This window comes from Rhipicephalus microplus, chromosome 3, assembly GCF_043290135.1.
Source record: "Rhipicephalus microplus isolate Deutch F79 chromosome 3, USDA_Rmic, whole genome shotgun sequence".
Taxonomy (NCBI): domain Eukaryota; kingdom Metazoa; phylum Arthropoda; class Arachnida; order Ixodida; family Ixodidae; genus Rhipicephalus; species Rhipicephalus microplus.
The window spans coordinates 41,734,536-41,758,385 of record NC_134702.1 but is presented as its reverse complement, the minus strand read 5'-3'; the positions used below and the strand labels follow the sequence as shown (position 1 = coordinate 41,758,385).

Sequence of the window (23,850 nt, the reverse complement as noted above, 5' to 3'; positions counted from 1 at the left end):
AAAAAAATATTTATGTGTTGCAAAATATATAAACGCATTGGGGTTGGTATATACAGAAGGAGGCCCCATAGCACAAGACTGAAAGGAGACCTCTTGTCAGAGGTATTGGATAAGTACAACAATATGCAACATTATTACATTTATTACAAGAGTGTCAGCTCGACTATCGTGAGTGGAGGAGGGCTTTATTTAGCTCGAGCAGTGCAACGGCTTAACTAATCAGGGCGTATTTACTTATCACAATTAACTAATGTGGCCCTTAATTTCGCTAAGCGAATGCCCTGTAAACGAGTTTGCAGGGTAGAGCAAGGTCTGAGATAATCATTACAAATGTTTGCGACGAAACACATGCTGTTGTAGGTAAGATCAGTGCTGCAATTCACAGAAACGGTGTTGTCGTTAAAGAAAAAAAAAACGGGGACTGCACTGCGCGCTTACAATGCAAGTTTGTTTACGTTTGATCCTGGGCACAGCCTAATCCTTTGTTGATAACAATTTCTTATTTTGCAGTGTGGCTCATTGGCTGTTAGGGCCTCTAGGGGCCGGAGCATTGTCAAGATGTAGTTTTGCTCTCGTTCCTTTTTTTTTAATATGAGGCCTTTATTTTTCCCGGAGGATAAACTTGCTTTAGACAGATTGGTTCATCAATCCTCAGATTTCATTGCATGAATATATTGCACGTAATTATTTTGGTGGTCAAATAAAAAATTAATTAGATTCACTGTTAATAATCTGATAAGGTATTTAAAACAATCGCTCAAGTTATGTGTGAGTCTAAAGGTGACAATAAAATAAATACTGGAGTTTGTGACATCCCAAAACAAAGATTTAAATTATGAAAGGCGCTGCAGTTGAGGGACACGAATATTTCGACAAGCTCGAGTTTTTTAGCGAGCACCTAAATCTCAGTGCACGGGCCTGAAGAATATTCATCTTGCATCGGAAATGCGGCCACCACGGCCGGTAGTATTCGACAAGAGTGGCGATGTACGCAGTGATACGTGCTTTGCGTACGCAGTGATACGCGATTTTATCTGTGTGGGTTTTTTGTTGTCCTATTTATCGTTTTTTTCTTGTAGGTACATGACATTGTCGTGCATTTATCTGAATGCACGTGCTTATCTGCTTGCTCGTCTGACAATTATGGCTTAAAAACGGCTTGGAGGTCGAAAATAAACATGTTGTTGCTAGTAGCGCTCTGTCCTCTTAGTCTATTGTTTCCTGTGTTCGTTTTTTCGCCTCGCGCTACATTTATTTTTTTCAAAGGTAGTATTCCACCCCGCGACCTTCGGGATGCTATGGGCAATCACGCTCAACGATCGCAAGTGAGCTCTCCGTCTTTCAAGCCCTCTGTATTGTCCTAAAAACCAAATCTGGTACACACGGCGGAGTGGACGCATGAGGTAAGTGAAAGCACTTCAACAAAGAGCGCAATCAAACAGTGACGCAGTACGACCGGACTTGTCCCTTACCGAACTGGAGTGGTGAATATTCCTTCTCGTGCCGTTGTTTTATTGCACTCGTTGTCAAGTATCAACCCCAGCAATCCCACCCACATTGAAGTCCTTGTAAATGAGTTGAGAGAGATGCTCAGAAAAGGAAATTAGTGAAACAAAAAAAAATAACGCAGAATTTATAAAAAAAAAACTGCTGGCGGTGTGGCTCTGAAGCTTCGTGTGACGTTCAAGGCACTGTGGTAGCTCGTGGATTACCCACGGCTCGCTTCGATCAGGCCCTTTGAGTGCCGGTCGTTTTCAAGCGACACAATGCTTCCAATTCAAAAAACAGCCTTCCTTGTATATTTTCTTGACTTTTTTCTTTTTCATATTTGGTGAGCAAGAGAGAAAGACTAGGTCAACGAGAAAACGGAATCACATACCTTCGAGCACCTTTTTTATATATTGTGAGGAACCGAAGGTACTGGGATCGTTACCCAGCACCTCCCCCACTTGTGAGGAACCGGTTTTTCAGCCAGGCTCGAGCTAAATCACGCCGGTGATGATATTTTCAGATGAAGAAGATGTACAGGTGATGATGATATCAAAGAGAATAAAGAGTCATTCGCTTGTCGCACTCACACTAAGTATAAAGACTATCATTATAGAAATTTAGCGGGACGTAAAGTGTCTCACATTCATGTGTCACGGTGCAGTGGTTTCGACCGGCACGGCTAGCCAGAATCGTACGATCCAACGAGCAAAGAAGTCGTGCGGCAGCTTTATCGGATCGGCTGATCGGCACGGACTGTAGAACGTATGAATGGTCGAACTTTAAACCACAGGACAAAAGGCTGTTCCGTGGTTCTTTATATCGTCCTGTGGTCGTGCTGTTTAGTATTCGGCCGTTTTAACAAAACAACGCATCTCCGCGTTTGACTATGCTTGCTGAAAGAGTTCCGGAACCGCGCAAAGCGTGCTTTGAGGTCTCGGCCAGCTTCTTTCAAAAGTTACTACACACCCTTATACCCTGTGCAAGGTTTAGATGCAAGCAAACGACAAAACCTGGACCACTTGTTCGAGATGTACCGCTTAACTGCATTGTTTAAGGGAAGCATAGAGTAAAAGTAAAGGTAAGAGTACTTTATCTACAGTAAGCCCATTACAGAGCTCACTGCAGGGGCTAGGGCTAAATGCAACTAGCCTGGCAAAGGCCCCTGTCTTTTTGCAGTTTGTGCTAAGCTTCGATATGAGCCCAGACAGAAACCGACAAAAATCAATACACTGGTTACATAGGAATTGGATACAAGTTCTATATAAGAACGGTGCGACCTGAAATTTCGCGCCGTTCGTTGTGGTGTTCGGAAACGGGAAATCGGGATGCACCGAACTTCCCTCCCTCTGAGCGAGGGTAGGTGCCCTCTATTGGTTTCGCCACTCACGCGCCCTCATACACCCCGCACGTACCTGAGCACACTATACACGAAACACATCGAGCCAAAGTAGCAACGCGTGCGCGCATCACACTCACCGAAGCAGCGGCAGCAGCAGAAGAAGCCTTTCGCAGTGAAGCGGTGCGTATGATGTGGGCGGATGGGTAGGGGTCGATTTCAGGGTGGCTCGTGCAAAGAGGCAGTAGCGGATGCGAAACTCTCGTACTCGACAGACACGACGACGATGAAGGTGAGCTAATGCACTGTTTCTTTCTTCGGGGGGCGGTGGGGAGATGAAGCTTCGCTGCGGCTCGACAGAGCACGGGGGAGAAGCTGGGCGGCGTTGAGTCGACGGTAGACCTCGCGCTACGCTAGAGGGACCAAAAGCCGGGGTCGGGCGGGCGGTCTGTACGCCGGCAAAGACTACGACGACGAAGCACAGCGGTTGAAGGTGTCGGTCGGCGTTCTAGAGGGCGCGCACACCACACACAGAGGGAGCACTTCGGGAGCACGGGTCGGAACCAAAAAAAGGGGAGGGCTACACCACCACCTCGGCGCCGCGGGAAGAAACCCTCCTCTTGTAAGCCGAGAAAGGGGAAAAGCTTCCTCTTCTTCTACTCATTCAACTTCTTCAACTTCGGCTTGCTCTATTCGGCGTGTGGCGAAGAGGGGTCGGTCGGTGTGCGCACAGGCACGCCGTGGTGCTATTTAGTCCTAGCGCGACCTACTTGCGGAGAAGCCGCCGCCGCAGCGAGCTCCCGCTGCTGCTGCTGGGGAGGGCCTAGCCTGGCCTGCGAGTTGGGCTCCACCACGCCGCCGCTCGCCGCGATGCCGTGCGGCAGGAAGCGCCGTCGCTTCGCCTCATATCAGCCAGGAGGCGCTGCTCTCCTTTCATTGTAAGAGGGCAAGGGAGACAGACCCGTCTTTCGCTCTTTCTCTTCCACCACGCCATAGAGGGATGGTATAAGGAAGAAAGGAGCGAAGAGGGGAGAAAAGGATGAGGCGTAAAAGTAAGATGGCGGATCGCGGCCGCCGGTAGACGGCAGCGCCCCCTATATAATTTCCTCGCCTCTATTTCTTTTTTCAGTTTCTCTTTCATCACTTTGTGTTTTTTTCTCGTTATTCCTTATAACAGGCGCCGGTGGCACAGGCTCAGAGCGCTGGAAATCGATTACGACGCGCAGCCACCCTCACCCCCTCCCTCTCTGGTCGCGGGTTTTGGCCACATAACCCGAGCCCCGCCGGCTCTGGACCCACCGTCTTAATATTTTTTTTCCTGCTTCCTTTTATTCTCATTTACTTACTAGCAGATTTTGGCTTGTTTTTTCTTTATTTTTTGTTCCATTAGCTTCGTCCTGTTGCGTGTGCTCATTCGACCCACTAAAGCACGTGCATACGACGAAACCGGCTTCCCCCAGCGGTCGAAGCGAAGCTCGCAGGCCAACTACCATTGCGCCACGCTGGCACCTTAATGTACTAGAACAGTGTGCAGGAGGCTTTCTCATATGGCAATGTACACAGGGGCAAGCTGTATGCACAGCGCGTAAGCGCATTCCGATGCCAAATGAGAAAAAGCTGCGTGACGCTGTCGCTATAACGGGGCCATGTACGGGAAACCACGCGGCCGGACGCACATTCTTGGAAGCGAGGCATTTTGGCGCGCAAAATGAGGTTTTAGTTATAATACAGCTGGCACATTCCTGAGCCCGAATCGTTTCGTCTCTTTACACATAAAAGTGGCCCCACCGCGGTGGTCTGGTGGCTAAGGTACTCGGCTGCTGACCCGCAGATCGCGGGATCGAATCCCGGCTGCGGCGGCTGCATTTCCGATGGAGGCGGTAATGTTGTAGGCCCGTGTGCTCAGATTTGGGTGCACCTTGAAGAACCACAGGTGGTCGAAATTTCCGGAGCCCTCCACTACGGCGTCTCTCGTAACCATATGGTGGTTTTGGGACGTTAAACTCCACATATCAATCAATACACCTAAAAGTGAGGTTGGTGTTCTTAAGAATGAGGTATTACGCTCCGCGTGCTCCCCATCGTTTCGTGGGGACAGAATGAAAAAAGGAACGTCAGGATCGAGGCGCGCTCTTCAACCTGTTGATACACGAAGGAATAAGAGAAGCGCCGGATTCGAGATTTTCAGTAATCGAGAATGGAGAGATGGCAAAGAGCACAGAGCGAGTAAGTACACTGCAGTGGTGTAGTATGCGTATTCTGTCGTAGTATATTGTAGAAGTAGTAGCAGTAGTAGTGGTAGTGGTAAAATGGTAGTAGCAACACCACTCAAAGTGGTGGCTATAGTAGTAGCAGTAGAAGTAGTAGTAGTAGTAGTAGTAGTAGTAGTAGTAGTAGTAGTAGTAGTAGTAGTAGTAGTAGTAGAATCGGTAGTATTGTAGAAGTAGTTGATCACTTGGTTGGTTGTTCCTCCGTTGCTTGGCTCAATTCCCACCCCGGGGAAGCGGTCGCGATGAATATAGAGAAAGTACTTGTTTCCTTGTTTCATTAAGAAAACACCTTACAACACGAATATGTTTTAGAATAAACAGCTTTGCGATAACTAGCAATAGCAGTATTAAGATGCGGAGAAGAGGCCATAGGAGGGGTGATAGTGGGAGTAGTAGTGGTATTAGCAGCAGTCGTCCTAGTAATAGCTGCAGTCGTAAAAGTCTCCAGTAGTAAATGTGAGTTTTTACAGAGGCACCACAAGTACGATTTTACGCCAGTACGTATGCTAAAGAGATTCGAGTCGACGTTTTATGTCCTTGAATCGCATAAGTAGTCGCAGCATGTAACGAACAGTGTTTTGGTGTCACTGTCAGGCATATTGTAATACACATAACGTAGTAAGGAATGAAAAGAATGAAAACGGAGCACTGCAGGGTAGCGATTTTTTTTTCTTTTTTTTTACCCGGTAGCTTTTCAAGTACATTTCACTGTAAGCATGTCCGCTAAAACAGCAGGCTGTGCAGTTTGCAACCCTAACAAGAATATAGCGAGCCCCATTACGAACAGATCTGCATATAGTGTGCAGAGCACTCGAAGCCATATTTCCACGAGTTGAAATTTTCACGACAGGGCTTCTAACATAACGACGACGCCTTAAGTGCTGGGCACGTCGAGGCGATTACGTGCGAAATGCCATAACGCCGGTGAAAAAAAAAATAATAATAATTGCTTACGCTACGCGCAGAAGCTTTCTCTCAGGACATTACTGTTCAACAGAAAAGCCACATTGCGGTCAAGGATAGCGAAGAAGGTCAACGCGGCATAAAAGTTCTTCCCCAGAGGCTCATTACCCGCAATGCCCACTGGCATTTGCCTGCACTACTGAACTAATTCCTTTTAACTATTCGCTCACACTTCTATATCTTTTTTTTTCTTTCACGGGCTTAGAAAAGGACCCGGAGGGCAGATGAAAGAAGAAAAAAAAAGCAGAAATGTCAACAGAGTAAGCCTCCGGTTGGCTAACCAGCACTGGGGAAGGGAGACTAGGGACCAGAGAAGTAACAATAAGATGCAAATAAAACACACAAAAAAAGAAGGCGAAAGTAAGGTGATCGAAAAATGTAAGTCCAGATGACGCGCTTACAGTTTCTTGACTAAATTTGCGTAATAGGAGAGGAAAGGATAATAATAATTCTGGGGGTTTAAGGTCCAGAAACCACTATATGATTACAAGAGACATCGAAGTAGAAGGCTCCGGAAATCTCGACCACCCGGGGTTTCTTCGACGTACACTTGAATTTACATACGCGAGCTTCAAGCATTTTCGCCTTCGTCGAAAATGGCGACAGCTGCGGCCGGTATTCGATCCCGCGACCTTCGGTCAGCAGCCGAGCACAAAAACCATTAGACCACCGTGAAGGAGGGAAGGAAGGAAACAAGAGAGAAGGCAAGAGAGTCCGGAAAATTGTCTGGTTGGCAACCTTAAGCTGGGGCAAGTGGAAAGGAAAATAGAAATATTAGACAGGGGAAACACAAAGAAAGGTGTCTAGAAATGCCGGCTACTGCATGATACGAAGGGTGAAACAGCGCCAAAACGAGACGAAGTAAAGCAAGGAAAATAGGAGGAAAAGAACAACAGGGAGGTGAACCAGTCTATAGGTAGCCGGTTTGCTACCCTGCGCATGGGAGGGGGATGGGAGAGATGAAATATAGAGATGAGAGAGGGAAGAGAAATAAACACAGCACATTTAAGTAGCACACGTGCGCGTACTCCGTCATAGCTCAGTCTTGCCTTTCGTGGTGTGTGACATTGCTGTTACGGCCGCTTGTTCAAGTCCGTTCAAATTTCAACAGTGCTTTTGTCGCCTTCTGTTGCAATGTCTTCTCTCGGGCACTTGAAAGAATAGTGTCCACAGACATTTGGCCGTTATCGATTCGCGCAGGAACGGACGCTAGTGACTGTCTCTGGATGTCATACAACGGACAGTCACACAGGACGTGGTGCAGCGTCTCTTCGCAACGACAGGCATCGCAGAGAGTGTTGTCAGCCATTCCTATGATAAATGAATAAGATTTTGTAAATGCCACCCCTAGCCATAAGCAATGAAGAAGGTTCTCTTTGGTCGAGCTCAGTGGACATGCGGAGAGCCATCAAAGAGGACAGGAACGGGACGAAGTAACAAGCCATTCTTACTTGCGCAAACGTTTACGAAGTAAAAATGGCTTCTCACTTCGTCCCATCACTCTTACTTCGTCCCGGTTTTGCGCTGTCTCCGCCTCAGAAACACAAAGAGGAAGCGAGAAAGAGAGCGAAAGGCGCATGGCGTTGGACGACCAGTAAGTCTGCAATTGCTTACTCATCCTGATATTATTCAACATCTGCAGCAGTGCAGCTTTCTGCTTCAGCGATAAGTATTGCAATTGCGCGAGAATTTTCGTTTCAGAAAATGTTTTAAAAGTCGAGTCGGCGTACTGTGTTCCATCTACCAAGAGAAACTCTGCACAGCAACGAGAGCGACTCCTTTTTTATACGTTCGGGCCTGAAAGTTTATGGCACGCGTTGTGCGTGGCAACAACAACAACCACAACAAAAATCACAGCATACCCACGGAATGATTGATGATGAGCGGGGCGAAGCGTCCGTCAATCCGCCTATGCTTCCGTTCGTGCGTTCGTACGTCTACGCGCGCCCATTCATGCACCCGTTCGTCCGTCCGTCCGTCCGTGCGTCAGTTCATCCGTACGACCAAGCGTCCGTCTATGCGTGCGTCCGTTCGTTCATCCGACCATCTATGTATTTGTCTGTTTGTCCACCTGCTTGCCTGTCTGTCCGTCCGTCAGTTCGTCCATATGGTGAACACTTCAAGTACCGCCATCTCGCTCCTTTTTATCATATATTCATGATATACAAGTACCACCATCCAGCGAACAATCTAAGAACTAAACGAGAGTATATACCACATTTCTGCAGTCAGCGCTTTGTTAACACCGAGAGCGTGATAATGACGCCGTTTTTCGTAATATGTGGACATGCTAATGTGTGCCCGGGGACGGGTATGTCCCGCTGGTGTGTGGGTGGCTACATACTTCAACTACAGCTACATACATCAAAGGATGCACAGACCCACGCCTTAAGGAGCTTCGCCCCTCAAAAAATGTACTGACACACCACGAAATGCGTGGCCGCGCACAACCACGAATTCAGACTCGATATGAAGTAACATTATGCCTTTTTTACCAATGCTGTGGACATGTGATTCGTCGAATTAGAAGCTCCGAGACTATGCAACATAAATTTTTCGCATTCTCCGTCCAACTCACATCCAGTAAAATTTTACCAGTGTCGGCAATATTTTCACTTGACAACATCTAGCCTACTCACGCATACTTTTTGCGATCGTCATCGTCGTAATTAGTTAAGTGAAAGCCTTATAATAATGAGCTAGTTTTCTAGTATTTTTTACTATGAATCTTTCGAATGATTTTACAACAAAGCGATATTCCAACTTTTATTTGAAAATAAAACGACATCGAGCAGTATTAACAAGGTAGTGTTTGATTCATTTACAGAATAAAATACAGCATCAAATTCAGCCCCCTAGCCACAACCCAATGCCGACGCCACTCTGAAGTGAAACGTGATCGCAGCAAATCCAAACCAAAGATGATAGAAAGTGGTTTCTTCTAGTGATTGATTTCCGACCACTTGCGAGAGTGAAGCGGTATAATCTTATCAGCCAAGTCTTCCTTTTTTTTTCTCATCACGGTGACCTTTCTACGTTTGTGAACAATGACAATCTTTCAGATTAAATGTTCTTACGCAAAGAAGTGCCAGGCAGGTACGGTTCGCAAAGCGAAGCTCAACATCTTGCGCAAGGCAAGCTAACCATCGTAAGCGATATTAGAATATGAACGCCGTACGGATTTGCGCCAGTCGATGTTCGCCCACTCAAGCAGGAGGGCGGCGGGTTGCTTTAGACGCCTACGGCACCAGCTAAGAAGGCTAACTTAGTACTTGGCGGCTACGGCCACTGTATAACTAGTGCGCAACGTTGTACGTGGTTCAATGGCTTTCGAAGTCTTGGAGCCCGCATGCTGATTACTTCTCTAACTTCGTTTGCGGAACATTTCGCTCGCGACGTTGCACAACGCGCAACTTGTTATACAGAGAATGAAATAATTACGAGGTAGGTTTCGCGTCATGGAGCGCGGCAGTTAGTTTCGCAACAATGCCTGTGGCTGTGCGAATTGATGCGGTTCAGTGATACTCGTGCGCACGCCCGCTCCCCCTCCACCCTCCCTGAACACCTAAAGGGGGAGAGGCGCGAAGCAAAGGCATGAGCAGGGTTGCCCACTAGAGGAGGGGGTGGGGCGAATGTAAATTTTAGCACCACACCGCACTAAGTAAATGTATGTGGGATACTAAATGTGAAGCATTCCTTAACGAACTTCAGCAACATTAAATCTATCTATCTATCTATCTATCTATCTATCTATCTATCTATCTATCTATCTATCTATCTATCTATCTATCTATCTATCTATCTATCTATCTATCTATCTATCTATCTATCTATCTATCTATCTATCTATCTAGCCGCTTACGTGTGAGTGATCTCGTGGTCCTCGCATTAACTTGGCGTGAACCAAAATTAGCATGGGAGGGTTAGATCGTTTGACGAATATGACGCGCTGGTCAAGACAGGAATAATCTCAAAATAACGTCACGTACGTCGTCAAACACTTTTCGCCAGCCAGTGGCACATACCCACGGGCGGCTATGTGCCACAGGTGATTGACACTTGGTATTCCTAGGAACGGCTAGAACACACAAGGGCGATTTTAACGCGCAAGTGTTAAGAAATACCCCACATCGGTAGACCCGACGAATGCAAAGAATAAATGCCAGAGCCCCAGCTGGAATCGAACACAAGCATCCTGCGTGGCAATGAAGCATTTCACCACAGATCTACCCCAGGCCTCGGAAGTGCTTTTCGATTGATTGATTTGTCGGGTTTAACGTCCCAAAACCACCGTATGATTATGAGAGACGTCGTAGTGGAGGGCTCTGGAAATTTCGACCACCTGGGGTTCTTTCACGTGCACCCAAATCTGAGCACACGGACCTACAACATTTCCGCCTCCATCGCAAATGCAGCCGCCGCAGCCGGAATTCAAGCCCGTGACCTGTGGGTCAGCAGCCGAGTACCTTGGCCACTAGACCACCGCCGCGGGTCACGGAACTGCTTTTCACTAATCTTCGTGAACACTAATCTTCGTGAAACGTCAAAAGTGGTTGCAGTGCTGCCTACCCAATTTTATGAACATTACATACGTACTCCTTTGATACAGCCACCACGTCGGGTTAGCGTCCATTGTGGTTATAGTTGACATGCACTGAAGTTAATTCATGTAGAAGTGTCCAGGGTCAACATCCTCGCGAGCCCCGCCGCGGTGGTCTAGTGGCTAAGGTACTCGGCTGCTGACCCGCAGGTCGCGGGTTCGAATCCCCGCTGCGGCGGCTGCATTTCCAATGGAGGCGGAAATGTTGTAGGCCCGTGTGCGTAGATTTGGGTGCACGTTAAAGAGTTGGTCGAAACTTCTGGAGCCCTCCACTACGGCGGCTCTCATAATCATACGGTGGTTTTGGGACGTTAAACCCCACATATCACATCAATCAACATCCTCGCGAGCATCAGCGCCACTTCATATTCGCTTCTGGTGTTGCTAATACGCGTGTTCCAGTTGACATCGTTGCGCAAGTGCAAGCTACTGGTTATATAAACATCTGCAACTCTTCAACATAAGTCTGGGTGTGCAACATTCATAGATATATTTAGCGTCATTTTATTACGTGTCGCTCAACAAAATTTGCAACACGGTCACCTTCCCTTGGCATGCTTCGCATAACGTCGATTTCAAAGGTACGTGGGATCTGCCGAATTTTTTTTTTACGACCCGCCGTCTTAAGTGGCTACCAGGGGAAAGAAGAGAGGGCACCTATACCAACCTATTCTCCTCAATGCGCATGCCTATGGTGCGAAGTGTGCCCCCTTATAGCTTCACTCAGTCGAACCTGTTCCGTCATTGTTCAGAAATTGATTGATTGATATTTATTTATTTATTTATTTATTTATTTATTTATTTATTTATTATACCCTCAGGGCCAGAGGCATTGTGGATATGTGGGGTTTAACGTCCCAAAACCACCATATGATTATGAGAGACGCCGTAGTGGAGGGCTCCGGAAATTTCGACCACCTGGGGTTCTTTAACGTGCACCCAAATCTGAGCACACGGGCCTACAACATTTCCGCCTCCATCGGAAATGCAGCCGCCGCAGTCATTGTTCAGAAAGCCGTACGTGTTGTAGTAGCACAGGTTTCTGACAATAATAGCGGCTGAAGGTCACTAATGCTGCAAACTAGGAAGTGTTCGTTTCCCATCTAAACTTCCCCAAAGCTGCTGGGAGTAAATGCATGCCATTGGCGTATCCAACGTAGATGAATACGTAATAACCTAAGCCTGAATAGAAGCACTGAAAAGACCTAAGTAGAAAGTATACCATCGAAGGGTCAAGTGCCAAAAAAGAGAGAGAAGAATGAAAAGAAACTAGCAAGGCTTGTGCGTTCTCTCTTTTTTTTTTCGAAAACATGGTATTATGTAAATTCCGCATCGAGTGCTGGGAACGACGGTTTTTCCCTGTAGCCTGCCGATAGCGGGCGCGTCGTCTCTTGCTTCATGTCGAGCGTGCTAGGCCTCAAACCACTTCGGTTTCCCGTCTAAATGCGCACCATAGGCGCGCATCTCCGTATATGCTGGTGCAGGGGCGTTCGAACAGTTATGAATCTGCCGCTCTGTACGCCACAAGCAGCGCCGTTACGGCAACAGCGGCAACAACATCGACAAAACAAAGTGCCACATATAAATAGAGAGGGAAAACAAGAAGAGCAACTGACGCTTTAAAAAGGGGGGTGAATGAATCTCGTCCCACGAGCACAGTGTACACGCTGACGCGAAACTTTCGGCAGATTCTTCGCGATGATTTATGATGAAGCGTAAAATGCACCTTACAAAGAAGAGCTAACACCTATTCGTGAATGCTAACTTTTCGTGAATTCTGAAAACGCCCGCGTGATACCGAGAAAAGTCCCAGCATTAATTAACATCGGGTCCTCCCTTTTAGCAGCACTTGCATCCTCGCGACGTGATGGAGTGGCGTGACAGCATCGATGAAACCGACTTCTAGGGCACAGAAGATTTAATTTAGTTGTTCGGGTTTAGCGTCCCATAACCACGGTACGCTTATGTTAGACGCTGGCACAGATATTTCACGTGCAAGAAAGCAGAGTAGACTAGTAGCCGGAATATTATTACCCGTATATTTAGCAGACACCCTTCTGCGAGGCAGCCGCAAGCGCAATCATTAGGGGCCGACGCCGGTCTGTCTTGGCGCCGTTTCGCCATGCTTACCGATTGCAACATGTCGGCAAGTGGAATACGAAACCGAACCACAATATGACGTCGTTAGGCCTACGTTAATTTCCGAGCAAAGGCAGGCGGTGGGTCACAGCGAGATCGGGCAAATAGCATGTATCGGTTTAGATGTGAGCTATAACTGGTTTTCCCCGTGTATAGTAAATAGATGCACTCGGTGAGCCTTGCTGTATGGGAGTTGTGGCGGTGTGTAGCAACACTGTGCGGAAAAGCCCAAGTCCGACCAGCAGCTCTTACGCAGAGGGCAATACCGCGGCTCCACTAACGCCAGAGTTTCGCTAAACGAATGCAGTCCGCAAACGTGTATCGTGAAAAATCGTTTACTGTGGCACAAATGAAGAAAGAAAAAAAAATTGCCCGCAGCTTCCCTCGGGGGAACACTGAGGAGGATGCGGACCATATAATTGGTTAACGGGGTGTTAAAGTGCGACTTACTTGGGTCGATGGCTAAATTGGTTAACGTGGTTGTGAAATGGGGTGTTAAATTGCGACTTACTTGGGTCGATGGCTAAATTGGTTAACGTGGTTGTAGGAGGGGGTGTTAAATGAGTGAGCACGAACACACGTATGCGAAAGGGCGGCGCTGGTTGAAGGGACGTCGATCATTGTGTTTGTGGATTCGTTGGAATTCATTTCACCGCGACCTTGGACGTCGACGCGCCGTACAAACCAACCGACGAGCGGCAACTGAGCGAGCGAGCGCCGACCTTGAGTATATATACAGCACGACGGCGCATGCACTGTCAGCTCTTGAATGTTCTCGAAGCGCGACGCCACATGCGCGTCCACTGGAGAATCAGGAGAATTGTAGATGTGGGAAATTCTTACAACATATGACGAGCTCACTAAACATTTCTACCTGTCTAAAAGGATTTTCCCTCCACCTCACAAAAATCTAACCCAGCCCCAAGCACTTACATTAAGGCTTTTGCAAACGCGGATGTACCCTACTTTGAAAATGTTACACATCATGTACCCTGACCTATATCCAAGTAATCTTTGTCCACATTGTGGGTAAATAGCTTCATTAGAACACATGCTCTGGCAGTGCACCAAATTCGCTCATTTATCGCACATCACCTCTGCCAGATGGGAGGCGGCAATCCGCAGCTCATCCTTGGCAGATCAGCTCTGGGCTGTCCACCAAGCCCGAGAGGCGGCTGAGGAGCTTGGCATCTCAGTCCCCACGTGGGAGCTGCCCGCAACACAGTGATCTGTGTTTTGGAGGACCAAATAAAAGTTTATCCAATCCAATCCAACGCGGTGTGTAGAGGAGGAAGGGTGCACAGATGGTGGAGGAGTGAAGCGCGCGCGGTGTGTAGAGGAGGAAGGGATGCACAGATGGTGGAAGAGTGGGCGACGGCGCGACGGCGCATGCGCGCGCGTCAGCTGTCGAATGTTCGAGAAGCGGTGCGGACGGCGCGGACGGCGCGGACGGCGCACTACAAGGCGCGAGTATAAGATGCTTCCGCATCTAAAATGAGGCAGCTGCACGAGAAATGGTGCGAAAACTTTACAAATAGCCAGGGTAGTCAGATCGAAAAAAAAGGAAAGAAATAGCCAGACAATCACAAAGCTAGTCAAAAAGTAATCCAACGCTAGCCAAAAGTAGTAAACGTAGCCAAAGTTTCTACTCCATACAAGGAGTCCCACATAACTTGAGCTTGAGCCAAGAATTCGAGAACGAGAGACACATAGGAGGCGAATCGAACCAAACGCATACTACTCACACTATAGCCTGTAGGCACTCAGGCAATTTCTTATTTCTCTCCATACAAATTATTTAATAACTCTGAACGACCTGATTCTCTAACTATGGGCTGGAAACCCAAAATATGAACACTGAGATATAAAGCCCTTTCAGAAACCACCGACTAAATTGTTTTCTGTGCGATACGTCTCGCGCTGTTATTTTTTTCCACGTTGTAAAGAAAGCCCGCGAAACGCGAAAAGAAGCCGTGTGACGGACCGCGAGCGCGCTGCTATAGTGCTGCTATAGGCTTTCTCTACAACGGAGGACGACGACGAAGTGTCTCTTCATAGAACGCTTCTGCTTTCGGCTCCGAGCATTGTTATCAAGTTTTTCGCTTTCTACGGGAGACGCTGCTCCCTGCCCCAAGGCGACGGACGCGGAGTCATCCACTGGTCCGCCCAGCCAGAGGTCTGCTATGGCGAGCTCCTCGGTAAATCAGCGCGCCTGGCCCAGAACCAGTGAGGCCAACGGTGATAGTCACTGCATCATGGCTGTGGACGTGGAGCCTTCTGCGGCTATGTCCGACCATAGACCACCTTTGGCAAGCTCGTCGCGGAAACGAAGCACCTGTTCGAGCACCAGCGAGGACACGGAACTGTACTCGGCCACTGGCGACGACTCGTCGGATGACGACTTCGAGACCGTGAGAAGCAGGAAGGCCAAAAGAAGAAGTATCAAGTCGTCTTCACCAGCAGGGACATTAACGTCTCAGTCAAAAGGAGAATGCTGGCCGCACACCATCCTCTTCATGCCCGAGGACTCCACCATCAGCCTTCGAGCAGTAAACAGGCAAGCTCTCTCTATGTACTTTGAGGGGGTAGCACCAAACGACATTAAGGATATCCGGGTGAACACGCGGAAGAATATTCTAGCTGTGGACACAATGACTGCCAGCGCCATAGACAAGCTTCGCAGAGTATCAGATTTGGGAGGCATCAAAGTACGACCGGTTATTCCAATGGACGGTGCCTGCACGGCGGGAGTAATATACGACATTGATTTGGCCATAGCAAACTCGGACCTCCCAACTCTCATAAAACCAGCGAACGAAGGAGTTCTCATCGCGAATGTACTTCGCCTCGGAAACACCCGATGTGTAAAGATAATGTTCAAAGGAGATTCCATTCCGTCGCATGTCAAAGTGGGACACTTCCGACATCCTGTTCGACAATTTGTCCCTAAACCACTCCAGTGCCATAACTGCATGAAAATTGGTCACATCAAGAGTGTATGTACAAACACCACAGTATGCCCCCGATGCGCTGAGCCGCACACTGCAGACGCATGTCGGGCAACAAGTCTGAAGTGCAGAAACTGTGATGGTCCGCATGATGCTGCATCCAAGGAATGCCCTCGAATTAAGAAGGAAATCGCCATTATCAAACAAATGGTTAGGGACAATTCAACCCACAGAGAGGCTGCTGAAAGGGTACGGCGGCGACGTAGTCGCCGACGGAGGCGTGGAGGACAGAGTGTTGCGCATAACCCATTTCCTCCGAGCACGAGTGAAGTAGTAAGCACGAAGCGAAAAGAAGTGGAGAAGCTCACAGCTGCGGATGAGTGGCCTACGCTTCCGCGTACACAGCCTGCAAAGGAGCCTCCTGCGAGGCCTCGCCGCCCTACACCTTCCACCGAGTCTACTTCCGTTGAGGATGTGTCAAGGGTCGATCGACAGATCATCCCGATGTTACGATCCCTCGTCGCTGTCATGGCAGACATACTAAGAAGCCTGGGAACTCCAACCGCTCGAAGCGGGTTACAGGTGTTGGACGCGCTGAGCCCAGTCCTCGCCTCCCTCGCGTAGAGTCATGGCAGGAGATCAACAATCGTTCCGCAAAGACGTCAGAGAAGCATCAGTCATCCAGTGGAACGCAAGAGGACTTAGATCACGGATTTCCGATTTTCGTCAGTACGTGTTTTCTAACCTTTTCCCAATCATCGTAATATGTGAACCGAAATTATCAAACCCGATCAGGCTATCTGGCTACGAATCAATCCCGTCCAAAACCCGAAACGAAAGCAGCAAGGTCATTGTGTATATTCGTCGGGAGCTTACCTACATCATTCAACCTGTGTCGCCTCATGATGAGAACCAATATGTTTGCCTGACTGTGAAGCAGAAAACCCTCACCTTCACATTAATAGGTGTCTACTTATCTCCCTCAGCCCGTTTTGATTGCCAAAGACTGGATGACATTCTTTCGAGCGTCCCGGATCCGTGGATAATTATAGGAGACTTCAACGCCCACCACCCAATCTGGGGAAGTTCAAAAGTCAATACCACGGGCCGGAGGCTGGCTTCATTTGTATCGACTCATGAACTGTCTGTACTTAATGATGGGAGCCCTACATTTCTGCGAGGATCAACGTACAGCAGCTGTTTGGACTTGACGTTCGTGTCACGTCGCTTCGCCACAAGCGTTAAGTGGTTTTTAGACATCGAGACACATGGTAGCGATCACATCCCCAGTTATCTCACCATCGAAGGCTTTGCTAGCGACCACCCGCCGAAAACCGTACGGAAGATCGATCTTTCAGCATTCAAAACCAACATTGAACACGCTTGTGAACAAGGCTTAACCTCTGACATTGAGCAAGCGATCAAACAAGCAGCGCAGAGTGCGATGCGCACGCTGGCATATTCTTCAAGGCCCTCAGAAACGGACATGGAGTTAGAGCGACTCCGTGCGACTCGTCGGCGTGCGGAGCGTAGATATCGACGCACAAAATCCATTCAAGATCTACGGATGGCCAGGCGCATGCAAAAGAAGATCCAGCGTCGTATAGACAAACTGGAGTTTCAACGGTGGGCGAAATTTTGCGCGAGTCTAGACCCTCGCAAACCGCTTTCTCAAATATGGCGAACCGTGCGAGGCCTACGCACATTTCCCCAACAACGTTTTCCGTTTAAAGCCTTGGCCCTTTTCCAAAATAGAAGGGATATCGAGGTAGCGGAAGATTTTTGTAGGAAGATTGCGGGCCCACCAAATTGCACAGAAGCCCTTACTGCTCATTACACGCCACATTCACTTGACCCGCACCTGGACCTGCCTTTTTCAATGGAAGAACTGAATGTGGCTCTTGCTTCATGCAATCGATTGTCATCGCCTGGGCCGGATGGCATATCATACCGCCTATTATGCAATCTCGGTGATCGAGCACGAAGTGCTTTGCTGGAAGTATTCAATGAGTCTTGGAGAGATGGAACGGTCCCCAGAGAGTGGAAAACAAGCCGGTTGGTTGCACTTCTCAAACCTGGAAAATCGCCTCTAGAGCTGACATCATACCGCCCGATAGCGCTGGCTAGTTGCGTAGGGAAGCTGATGGAGCGAATGATCCTTGCCAGACTCGAGTGGTTCCTAGAACGCCATAGAATATATCCAGACGCCATGGCCGGTTTTCGTCGTCTTCGGAGCTCCATTGACAATGTCATTGACCTGGTGACCTACGTACAACACCAGAAAATGAGCAGACGGTTATCTGTCGCACTATTTTTAGATGTCAAAGGAGCATATGACAATGTTTCTCACGAAGCCATACTTGACGCCCTCGAGTCAGTTGGTTTGGGTGGGCGAGTGTACCGCTGGATCCAATGCTACCTACATATGAGATCATTGTTTATGCAAACTGATGATGGGCCGACTTCTGAACATTATACACACCGTGGTGTTCCTCAAGGTGGTGTATTGAGCCCCACACTGTTCAACCTGGTTCTGATCGGTCTCGTTGAACGCATACCAGATTCCGTGCAGATATCTCTCTATGCAGATGATATTTGTGCCTGGACATCAGGTGTAACACGTCCTCAGGTACGTGCGAGACTCCAGAAAGCAGCGAATTCAATATCGGCGTACCTTAGAGAACAAGGCCTCGAGATTTCTCCTGAGAAATCGGCGCTGGTCGCGTTCACGCGGAAGGCAATGACGTCATATCCCATCGCCATCAATGGACACAGTGTCTGCTACGCCAGGACCCACAGGTTTTTGGGGGTCACGATTGATCGAAATCTCTGCTGGAGTCCCCATGTGGCCACTCTAAAGAAGCGCCTAACGGCCATCGCACAACTTTTCAAGTTCCTCGGAGGCAAAACGTGGGGCACATCAGTGCACGCGATGTTGCATTTGTACAAAACGCTGTTTCTGGGGTACCTGCGGTATAGCTTGCCGGTTCTGACGAACGCTTGCAAAAGCAGTATACGCACAATAGAAAACGCCCAGGGCCAGGCACTCAGAGTCTGTCTTGGATTACCACGCTGTACATCAACAGCGGAAACCATCGCAATCGCCAAAGATCATCCGGCCACAGTGCACATTACTTTGGAGGTGCTTAGAGCTCATATTAGACACCTTGCTCGCGCCCCTGCCCACCACCTAGCTTCGCTTCCAGAAGATCGACCGAGTGCCTCCTTCTGTAAGAGAGTATTGACTTTCCGTGAGTGCCTTCCAACAGTCTACACACCTCCGGAACGGATACTAACACCTCCTTGGTGCTTGGACCGACCAAAACTGCGCTTGACAGTGCCGGGGATTCGCAAGAAGGCGGAGCTCTCGGCGCCAGCTTTAAAGCAGATGATTCTACTCATGCTACACGAAGAATACAAAGATCATGTCAAACTTTACACGGATGGCTCGACAACTGTTGGAGGATCTGCAGGAGCTGTGATCTTCCCAGCAAGAGCCGAAACCATCCAGTTCAGAACGTCACACAAGACGACATCGACAGCCGTGGAGCTCGCGGCACTCCGCAGCGCACTCCGCAGGATTGACCAAGAGACACCACAAAAATGGAGCATTTTTACTGATTCCAAACCAGCTCTCCAATGTCTACACAATACTCTACGTCGTGGACCTCAAGATCAATTGGCGCTCGAAATACGACAACTGTACCATCACCTAATAGACGAAGGACATGACATATCTTTTCAGTGGTTACCAGGCCATTGCGGCAACATCGGTAACGAGCATGCCGACAATGCAGCTAAGAATGCTCACGAAAATGGAGTGATGGAACCCATTCCACTATCAAGAAGCGACGCAGCAGCAAAGATTAATACGCTTGCGCAGGATGTCGCAAGGTCTATGCGGAATACGCCCGGTTTTCTCCACACCCGTCTTCACCGCCTGGACCCATGCCTACGACTTACTATTCCATCTGGCCTACCCCGATCCGAGACGACCCTTCTCTGCCGTATGTGGCTTGGGGTGTCTTTCACGAACGCTTTTGCCTGCCGCATCGGAATGAGAGACAGCGCTACATGCGACCATTGCGACAATGACGAAACAATTGAACATATTTTATGTCAGTGCCCCCAGTACAGCTCTCAGCGACAGTCCCTCTCAGCAGTGTTTGCTCGCCTCGACGACCAGCCATTTTCTGAGCAGTCAATCTTGGAATGTCGGAAAGATCGAGCTTCACGCCAGAAAGCAACGAAGGCGCTGATGAAGTTTCTGCGAGCGACCCGCCTCGTAGAACGATTGTGACACTACTGTGTGCGAGTGTGTGTATGTGTGTTTGTGCTTCTCTCCCTCCCTTTCCCATTACCCTTTCCCCAGTGCAGGGTAGCAAACCGGATATGTTTTCTGGTTAACCTCCCTGCCTTTCCGCATTAAAATTTTCTCTCTCTTTTCTCTACAACGCGGAAAAAATAACAGCGCTAGACGTATCGTACAGGAAACAATTTTGTCGGTGGTTTCTGAAAGTGCACTACATCTCAGTGTTCATATTTTGGGTTTCCAGGTCAAAATTAAAAATAGGCAATTAAAAATTATTCATTATTTGTATGGGAGAAATAAAAAAATAGCCTGAGTACCTCCAGGCTAGAGCGAGTAGTACGCGTTTGGTTCAATTCGCCACTGAAGTGTCTTTCACTTTGGAACTCTTGGTTCAAGTTATGTGGGACACCCTGTATATACGAAAACAAATACGACATTTCCATCCAAATGAGTAAATCAGAGAGTCTTTCGGTGTAAATGTAAACAAGTAGAAGAGAGAACCCTCCAAAATCACAACTGCTGAGATTAAAGCACAAGTTCTTGACTGCAGCGATCGTTTCGTGCCGGATGACGAACCTTCTCGCTCTCTTGCGGAAATGACTTTCTCTTCACGTGTAATGCGCCACTTTTCATGAAAGTTTTCGAAGTATCAGCCTTGTGGCGGCAATAAGATCAGCACTGCATAACTGAGCTCAAATTTCGCAGTTGCTGGAATTGGGGGATAAATTGTTTCCCACTTCGAAATCTTTTTTTTTTTTATTCTCATGCTGAAAAAAATTAGATATTAACACGTTTCCAAGGTTCACTACCCACCTAACTCAAGGAGAGAACACAGTTCATCGTACACATTTCCAGTGTCGATGAGTGTTATGTGTCCCGGACGTGGAGCGATTTCGAGTGTTCCGTACACTTGAAGTTGAAGCTCCGAGTCGCGCTACGCGATAGGTGCTAAATGAGGCGCCATGCAACAGTTTTTTCCTAGAAGCCTCAACCACGTGACATGTATCTTTTCTTTTGTGTAATGCGAGTGCCAAATTAGGAATTTAGGGAGCAGGAGACGCGCCTTGATCGCAATGTCTTGACCACGCCTACTCAAGCGCCAGTGGCCGCAACCTCACAAGGTACCGACGACTTGATTCAAATTGAGGGACCAAGAAAGTATAGTCAAAATTAGCCAAGTAACCAAGGTATTTCTCTCGCCTCCCCAAGACCAAATATGTAGCCAAATTAACGCAAGTTGCCCCGCCGTGGTGGTCTAGTGGCTAAGGTACTCGGCCGCTGACCCGCAAGTCGCGGGTTCGAATCCCGGCTGCGGCGGCTGCATTTCCGATAGAGGCGGAAATGTTGTAGGCCCGTGTGCTCAGATTTGGGTGCACGTTAAAGAACCCCAGGTGGTCTAGATTTCCGGAGCCCTCCACTACGGCGTCTCTCATAATCATATGGTGGGTTTGGGACGTTAAACCCCACAAATCAATCAATCAAATTAACGCAAGCTAACTAGGCCTGGCAACAATGGAAACAGTAGAGCTGGCGGGCTTCCCTTTTTCGATTCCCTTCTTTTCACCCCGATTCTCTTTCCAACCTTCTCACAACACTTGTATATGGCTACAATATATACGGCTACGCTATGCTTTCTTTCTTTCTCTTTCTCTTAATCTCCCTCTGTGTCTTTCTACACCGCTCTCTGTATCTTTCCAGCTGTTTCTGATTCTATCTACCTTCCCTTCTCATGCTCTCTATCTGCTTCTTGTTCTCCGGCTATAGAAACGCAATCACACGGTTCCAATAAATGCTCATTCTGCTACCGTGCCAACTGGTCACGAGTCTCACCTTCGAATAGAGGGTGACCGGCTTCGAATTCCGCCACACCAAAACGTTTTTTTTTTCTTCATTTTATTTCGTTTTCTCCAACTTTATACTTCTCATCCCATTCTTCTTCCCACATTACCTTGTCTTTGCACCGAGTTCGGATCACAAGAGCCCCAGAAGGAGGGGGTCGGAAACTGCAGGTTTGTAGGAGGGGCAATGTGATGACATGCACCTTTTCCTCCTCCTCCTAAAGTAAAACCTTACACCCCCCCCCCCCCCGTACTAAAGCAGAACCCTGCGCACGATTATGCTCCCCCACCTTTCTTAGGTGCTTTTTTTCTTAGTCGTTTTCTACGCTGAGTAGCAGGCCAGAAAATGTTTTCAGGCCGAACTTCAAGCTTTTCATTCGAAATAAACATTTCTCTCTCTTTAGACATCTCCTTTTTTAGGTCTCAATGCGCCCACGAAAAGGAACGTCAGCCACTTTAAAAATTACAGGCCGTTCAACTTACCGGAGTTGTCTACAAGCTATCTACAAAAATAATAGCTCATAGAATGAGGACGGCATTACAGTTCAATCAACCAAACCACCAAGTAAGATTTTGTACAGGCCACATTCATACTGTCAATCGGGTGACAGAGAAATGCGTGTAATACAAACAATCCCTATAAATATGGCCTTCGTAGATTACGAGAAGGCATTACATTCGGTCAGGAAGATATTAGTAGTTATGCAGGTACGACGGAATCAGGGCGCTAACGAAGCATGTATGAATATACTGGAAGAAACTTAGGGCTAATTCCTAGCCACCGCAGCCCTGCATAAAAAAGGCAACACAATCCCTCTAAAAAGAGGTCGGTAAGACAGGGAGACATGATCTCACCAATACTATTCACCGGGTGCTCACAGGAAGTTTTAAGGTCCAAATATTTCGGAAGAGTTAGTGATAAGCGTCAATGGAGAATACAACAGTAACTGACAAATAACAAATGACATTGCATCAATGAGTAACTCAGGGGACAAACTACAACTCATCATATTTGAATTGGACAAGGAAAACAGAATCGTATATAGGTTTGAAAATTAGTATGCATAAAACTAAACCTGTGTGCAACAGTCTCGGGGACGAACAGCGCTTTGCGATAGGTTGCGAGACACTGGAAGACATAGAGGAATGCGTTTACTTAGGCCAGGTAGTGACCTCGGAGCCGAATTATGAGAGCAATATAACTAGAAAAATAAAAACTGGGTGGATCATAATCAGCAAGCATTCCTGAAATCTGAATGGTAGTCTGCCACTGACCCTCAAGAGGAAGGTATATACCACAGCTGCATCCTAGAGGTACTCACCAGTAGGGAGGAGAAACTAGGAGGATACAAAGAGGGTCAACTTAAATTGAGGGACGACACGGAGAGCATTGGAAATGGGAATGACATGTGTAACCTTAAGAGACAAGAAGACAGCAAAGTGGGTCAGAGAACAAGCCGGGGTTAAGGAGATCATAGTTGAAATCAAGAAGATGAAATTGACATGGGCCGGGTACGTAGCCCGTAGGCAGGATAACCGCTGGTCATTGAGCATAACTGACTGCATCCCAAGAGAAGGCAAACACGAGAGGAGGAGACAGCATGGCAGCATGGTACAACATGGCAGCAGTGAGCACGGGAGCGAGTCCATTGGCGGAACGCGGCAGCTGCCTTTGCCCTGCACTGGGTGAAGTCAGGTTGACAATGATGATACTAATGACTACAAGCCCCCCCCCCTCCCCCCAAAAAAACAAAGAACTACGCGTTATCACCAAATAAGTGAATACGTAACAATGATAAGATAGCACGTGCACAAAACAGTCTTCGGCGGATGTATACAAAGATGGGTGCATGTGTCATAAATGACCTCCCAATCACTGCACTTCTTGCGCATCAGCACAGTACCACGAATGCTGACAGCTGGACGCGACGACTCACTTCGCTTCCATTGCGG

At 48.0% G+C, this 23,850-nt stretch overlaps 1 protein-coding gene across 6 annotated transcripts in view; it reads right to left on the bottom strand.

Moving 5' to 3' along the window:
• Positions 1-23,850, bottom strand: part of Rbp (RIMS binding protein) — a 419,392-nt gene that overhangs the window by 245,793 nt on the left and 149,749 nt on the right. The window contains exon 1 of one of the 6 annotated variants that reach the window (XM_075889335.1): positions 2,968-3,217. The exons of the other annotated variants lie outside the window; for them this stretch is intronic. The gene's annotated coding sequence lies outside the window, so the exon portion shown is untranslated. Of the gene's footprint in view, positions 1-2,967; positions 3,218-23,850 lie in introns of those variants that run through there. 6 annotated transcript variants of the gene reach the window in all.